The 7,285-nt window shown below is 35.8% G+C and overlaps 1 protein-coding gene across 2 annotated transcripts in view; it reads right to left on the bottom strand.

Moving 5' to 3' along the window:
• Positions 1–1,312, bottom strand: part of LOC106876994 (rho family-interacting cell polarization regulator 2) — a 195,091-nt gene extending 193,779 nt beyond the window's left edge. For both annotated transcript variants that reach the window (XM_052971867.1, XM_052971869.1), the window contains exon 1: positions 568–1,312. The gene's annotated coding sequence lies outside the window, so the exon portion shown is untranslated. The remainder of the gene's footprint in view (positions 1–567) is intronic.
• Between the last annotated feature and the right edge of the window lie 5,973 nt (positions 1,313–7,285).

The following is a 7,285-nucleotide window of genomic DNA, read 5'->3' as shown; positions in this document are numbered from 1 at the left end:
ATATATATATGTATAACATGCACCGTGCTCAATGTAAATTATAATCTATGAAAGAATAAGATAATCCAGAAATAATCTGATTTTATCCGTATTCATTAAGTCTGCCAATTATTAATGACGATATCCTCCTAAAGATACATACATACATATATATTATATATATATATATATATATATATATACACACACACACAGTATTCCGTATGTATGTTATGTATCGCGTATAATATATTAACAGAGAAAGATAAATAAGATAACATCAAATCCGTCCTTGTTAAGTATGTTGTGGGAGGTTTGTTGTCGAAACTTAAACCGGTATATTATCGAAACGGTTGTATAAGAACAAAAACAAACTGCTAAGAAAAGATTATGCCGTTGATATGTTGTTTTGTGAATTGTTATATCGTGTGAATAATAAAAGGAACCGGTCTTAAATCTTTTGTGTGCGAGTATGAATGAAAGAGTTGTGGTGGCCGTGTTGTGTGGTGAGGTGAAACTGATTCAGACTCACACACCCACGACGTTGCGCTTCAGTAAACAGTGATAGACTATTATTACATTACTTACCTCCATATGAAATAAACACCCAATACGCTGGTTTTTTTTTTTTTTGAATATCCGATATGTTGAAGAAGTTGGAGATAAAAAAAAGAAAAAAAAATGGCACTAATTATCGTCAGTAAAATACACGAGGTTATCTCGTCAAGCAAACAACAACAGAACTGTGATACCAATGTACGGAAACATGGCGGATTGTTTCCACTATGCGGATATACAATAAGGTGTCATTAAAATACTAACTGCTCTATTTCTTTAAAAGAATATGCATTATTAAAGCATCTTGAAAAGAAAAACTGTTATTTGCATCAAAGTGTTATTTAGAATTTGTATGTATTATTCTTTACTTGATGTAAATTATAACCTTGCATAGTATAAAGCAAGCGGAGGGAGGCAGGAAAGTCTCAGTAACAGCCGGCCATTCCATAGTTAAAAGTTTGCAGATTTTTGCTGGCTTTCGAAACAATTATTTATCATGAAAAATATTTCTCTTTGAAAAATTAAAGTGGTTTAAAAGACAATGTCATTTTCCGAACAATGCATAATAAACAATATGAAAAGTTTTAATGATGGAGATACGAGTTATTGTTTTTAATCTGAAGAATCTTTGACGTGTCATGTTCAATTATAGATAAAAGAACAAGAAAGAATATTAAAGAATGTTTGGCTATTTCTTTTGGACGTGATCACTTATAGTATATAGTTTGGCTATTTCTTTCAGACGTGATCACTTATAGCGGCAAGAATTCTTCATATCCATCATAGGTTAATAAAATCTTCAAAATTATTGATGAATAATATCCTGCAAAAGTGAAAGGGAAATTAATCCTATTTTATATTTGCCTAAATAAAATATTCGTAGCTCTTTTTTTTTTTTATTTCAGTTCTTCCACTTCTTTAATCTGTTAAAAAATAAATGATGTTCAACATATGCTTTTCTCCATAGACCCCTATTTATGAGGCACAAACAACTTCCTGATTTTCTATTTCTGTTAAGAATTGGGTTCACCTGTAAATGCTCTGATTTTCAGTCCCACAAACTTTAGTGCCTCATTGATTAAATGGTTATGTAAATTATTTCTTTTCACCAAGAAAAATAAATATATTTTTAAAGAAGTGTGTGTAAATGTATCAATTCATCAAATCTAAGTATACTGTTAGAATGTATTTTACCATTAACCCTTGATCAGTAATGGTGAAACTATGACATGGGACCAGCAGTGGTGGTAAGCTATAAGTTTTTAGGTAATATCTGATGGAGTTCAAATAAAAAAATTTCCCTGCAATATCAGCTGATCTGTGAGTATTTATTTCAAACTGAAATATATATGTGACAGTCAAATAGGATGGAAGAAAGTCAATTTGTGGGGGTAAATTTAATCTCAGTACATCTATACATCAAAATAGCATAGGTAGAATGCTGTAACATTTTCACCAAACCTTAAATCCTGCTGTCTTTATAAGGATTTTTTTCCAAGTCACAAGGCCAAGTTCTCAAAATCTAATTAATATTATTTTAGTGATCTCAGGGAGGAGTCAATTAAATTCAGAAGTAAGAGAAGTAAAACCAGAAATTCTAAAGATCAGAAAAAAAAGTGAAGAAAGTTTCAATACTTCAAAGAAGGCCTTTACTCAAAACATTGGAACTCAGCACTCTTTGTAACACAACTTCTTTTTTTATCAATAAAAACCACCTTGAGTTTTTTAAACCCTAAGGTGGATTTCGTTGGTAAGAAACTGTTAAGTGTTAATTCCAATGTTCTGGTATCTACATTGCTGTTGGCACTCCGTCGCTTACGACGTCGAGGGTTCCAGTTGATCTGATCAATGGAACAGCCTGCTCATGAAATTAACGTGCAAGTGGCTGAGCACTCCACAGACATGTGTGCCCTTAACGTAGTTCTCGGGGATATTCAGCATGACACAGTGTGACAAGGCTGACCCTTTGAATTACAAGCACAACAGAAACAGGAAGTAAGAGTGAGAGAAAGTTATGGTGAAAGAGTACAGCAGGGTTCGCCACCATCCCCTGCCGGAGCCTCGTGGAGCTTTAGGTGTTTTCATTCAATAAACACTCACATTGCCCGGTCTGGGAATCGAAACTGCGATCCTGCGACTGCAAGTCCACTGCCCTAACCACTGGGTCATTGTGCCTCCGGTATCTACATTAAACATTGTTGATCATGAAGATTTTTTTTGCCAACAGGCAAAGCAGAAGTCATTGAGACTCAAAGTATGATTGATTAAATAAATCACAGTATATGCTTTGTACTTGATAGATGAACACCCAGGCAGATGAAATAATGTTGAGACCCCAATGGGACTTAAACCCGAAATGTAGACAGATGAAATAAAATACTATTAAAGCCTTCTGTTGTCTTACTACACTTAACACGAAAGATAATGATTTCAAAGATAGACACAAGAACTACACATTATGGGGAAGAGTATTGTCAACTCAACTGACCACAGAACTTAACTGTTATACATATATTGCATACTCCAGCACTTGACTGGTACTTATTTGATCAACTTTGTAGGGATAAAGTTCAAAGTTGACCTTTACAGGACTTGAATTCAGAACATATAAAGTTGTAACTAAATAGTATAAAGCATTTTGTCCACTGTTTTACCAACTCTATTAATCCACTGGCCTATTCATAATAAGGATTAATGTCTTCTTCAACTGTTGTGACAGTGTGACTGGAGTGAAAATGCTACAACTAATAATCAAACAAGCATACAGGTTACACATTCAAATGCATTTGGCTCATCAGGAATTTATTTCTACTTTATATTGCTCAAAGGCCACAAATTGGGAGCAGGGATCGTGATCAATATATAATCAACTCCAGTACTTAACCTTATCGACTTCATTACTTAATCTTATTAACCCTGCACTTGACTTTATTAACCTGCTTCTTCAATTTATCTATCCATTACTATATAAGCCTTCCTTTCAGATTTTGTTGCTCCAGGTTTCCTTGAAGGAAGGCTTTCCTCCTCTCCTAGTTCTTGTTGGTTTTGAGCTTTCAGTACTTTTCTTTTTTCTAGGCAGGTATGTTGACAAACCCAGTTTTTCTTCTTTTTTTAAAAAAATAAATCAGGGCTCTGTGCCCTGATTTAGTAAATACCATATCCAAATATATAACCCTGAATAGTTTTAGGCTTAATTTTTATGATATTATTTAGTTCCTGGGGGTGAGATGATGGCCATTATCTTTGTAGATACCCTTAGATTTGTGAGATTAAGGTAACTAATTAACTGTGGCAGAGAGTAGTTGTCATGGAATGTGCTATAGTGTTAAAGCTACTGCTCTAACAAATATTACTCAAAAATAACATACAAACTTTAAAGTATATCTACATAAAATATGATTTCCACTTTAAGTCCTTGTTTCTGAGTGTGTATTATTAGACTCAAAAGCAAATCACTGCTAGCACTACTTGCTCTTATACTTCTCAGGTACCCTGCAGCCTTTCTTTTAGTCCCTTTTCTTGCTGCACCCACCCATTATATCCCTATCCGTCTCTCTTACCATTCTCTCTTTACTACCTCCTCATCTGGGATGTTTTTGTTGCATTCACACTCTGCTCTTCCCTGATACCCCTATCTCCATGGTACTCTCCAGCCACTCTTTCCCTCATTGTTCTCCCTGCACTCACCCACAGCTCCCTTACCATTTTCCTGATTTTCTTTTACTGCAATCCCCACCCCAGCTTCTCTGCCTCCTCAACACCCCATCTCACCTCTCCCATTTTCCCCTCCGGCCTATCTCTGTCTCCTACAGGATTCCTCTCCACCCTGGTCTATTGCTTCCTGCCCGTTTCTTTTCTACCATACCATCTGTCTAGAGAAAGAGAGGAGAAGCAGCAGTGGATCTGTAATTTGGATCATCATCATCATCATCATTATCATCATCATCATTGTGCCCATGACATGTGTAAGGATTTTCGAGCGAGATCGTTGCCAGTGCCCCTGGATTGGCTCTTGTGCGAGTGGCACATAAAATACACCATTTTGAGCGTGGCCGTTGCCAGTACCGCCTGACTGGCCTTCATGCTGGTGGCATGTAAAAGCACCCACTACACTCTTGGAGTGGTTGGCGTTAGGAAGGGCATCCAGCTGTAGAAACTCTGCCAAATCAAATTGGAGCCTGGTGTAGCCATCTGGTTTCACCAGTCCTCAGTCAAAAGCGGACGTTAAACGATGATGATGATGATGATGATGATCATCATCATCATCATCATCACCATCATTTAACATCCATTTTCCATTTTCCATGCTGGCATGGGTTGGACAGTTTGACAGAAGCTGACAAGCCAGAGAGTTGCACCAGGCTCCAATTGTCTGTTATGGCTTGGTTTCTATGGCTGGATGTCCTTTCTTATACCAACTACTTTACAGTTTGTACTGGGAGATTTTTATGTGGCACCAGCACCAATGTTTTATATGTGGCATCAACATGAGTGCTTTTAACATGGAACCAGCATGGCTGCTTTTAATATGGCACCAGCACAGTGTTTTTTGTGTGACACCAACATGTAAATTTTTTATATGAAACCAGCACAGAAGCTTTTTACATGGCACCAACACAAATACTTTGTATGCAGTACCAGCATCTGCAAAATATGGCTAATTACCATATTTGATGGCATAAACGATGTACAGGTATATTAGACAGACCTCAATCTCAGCTGCACATATTCAGGAAAACATGGGTATCAGGGACAAAATTAACTAATAGAAGACCCAACTTCACATATAAGACCCAAGGTGAATTTTTTCAGACATTTTTGGGGAAAAAATACATCTTATATGCCTTCAAATACGGTTAATTTATGGCTCTCCTGTTATGAATTCAAATACTTCTGAGGCTGATATTTTGCACACTTCCACTATATAGCCAGCCACCAAAAAATGTATGTATGTATGTATGTGTGTGTGTGTGTGTGTGTATGAATATGACAGGATTCTTTTAGTTTCTGTCAAGTATATCCACTCACAAGCTGTTGTTGGCCCAGAGCTATAGCAGAAGACACTTGCCCAGGGTGCCACACAATGAGACTGAACTCAAAACCTTGTGCTTTGGAGAAACTTCTTATCATGCAGCCATGTCTGCTCTATTGATTATACGAAACCGTAATTACTAACAATTTACAAACAATACAAATATGCTTCAACACAGATTTATTAGTTCATAGAAATAATTTCTTTTAAACCTGGTGACCATAATAGCTAGTACTGCAAAATACATGCTGATACTGGTCACATTTATGTAACAAAAATTTTATTTGTTTCCTTTCATTAATTTTTTAGTAAATATTGAGTAAAATAATTCTTCTGATTATATAAAGGAATAGGAGTGGACACACACCAAATTTAGTATTATTTGTCTTTTATGCTTTCAGGATTGATAAAATAAGAACTAGTAAATAATTAAGTAAGTACTATTCTCTATAAAATGAATTAAACACCTATCAGATGAAAAAAAAAATCATTATTGGGGTTTTTTACCCCCCTATGTTCATTGTAGACAAAGCCATTGTTTTAGTCACTATTACAAAGAAAAACTTGCTTAAACATGCTAGAACTTGATAGCTTCTGTTTAAGTTTGTTTTTCTAAATAATGTCATGTATATGCTTACAGGAGGTCTTTCTGCAATATTCTGAAACTGTAAATGTTGAAGATTGCCAAGGCAGAATAACATATCTGAATATTTGGAAGTATTTAGTTTTATCACTGAATACAAATGAAAAATATACCAGGATCAACTTTGCATGTGTCATGATGCCGAGAATCCCAGAATATATCTCCTGATTACCATTCTACTGGTAGAAACATACTTAGGTTAATTAAGCATTTTACTTTAAGCTAATATTATGGATACTGAAGGCAGTGAGCAGGTGAAATGCTTAGTAGGATTTCATCTGTCTTTACATTCTGAGTTCAAATTCTGCCAAGGTCAGTTTTACTTTTCATCCTTTCGGGGTCAATAAATTAAGTACCATTTGCGTACTGGGGTCAATCTAATCAACTGGACCCCTTCCCCAACAAAAAATTTCTTAGAGTAGAAAAGAATATTATGGAAACTGAAACAAAAATCCACAGAATTGGATAAGGATACATAAAAGAATCTGGGAAAAGATTAGCTGTTTTATTTAATTATACTGTGTAACAAAATTTTTATTTCCTTTTTTGTCTTTGGTCAGTAAATGTTCTTTCATATTTGCTTCTATCTAGATGATGGATTTAGAGGGGCTCTCAGAAAGAAGTACAGCCTCTTCCATCAACTAAAGAAGTGTAAGGAAGGGCAGTACTCCAAGGAACAACTGGAAGTTTTCAAAGTTAGTCACTATCAGATGGTAGTAAGGTAAAAAGAATTAAGACAGCAATAATTAGACAGCTAGGAGTCGCTATGTGGTAAGAAGCTTGCTTCCCAACCACATGGTTCTGAGTTCAGTCCCACCATGTGGCACCTTGGGCAAGTGTCTTCTACTATAGCCTCAGGCCAACCAAAGCCTTGTGAGTGGATTTGGTAGACGGAAACTGAAAGAAACCCGTTGTATATATATATATATAGAAGCCTGTTGTATGTATATATATATATATATATATATATAATCAGACTGGAGCCTGGTGTTGCCATCCGGTTTCACCAGTCCTCAGTCAAATCGTCCAACCCATGCTAGCATGGAAAGCGGACGTTAAACGATGATGATGAT

This window comes from Octopus bimaculoides, chromosome 11 (genome assembly GCF_001194135.2).
Source record: "Octopus bimaculoides isolate UCB-OBI-ISO-001 chromosome 11, ASM119413v2, whole genome shotgun sequence".
Taxonomy (NCBI): domain Eukaryota; kingdom Metazoa; phylum Mollusca; class Cephalopoda; order Octopoda; family Octopodidae; genus Octopus; species Octopus bimaculoides.
The sequence above is the reverse complement of the archived record's forward strand: the minus strand, read 5'-3'. Positions and strand labels throughout refer to the sequence as shown.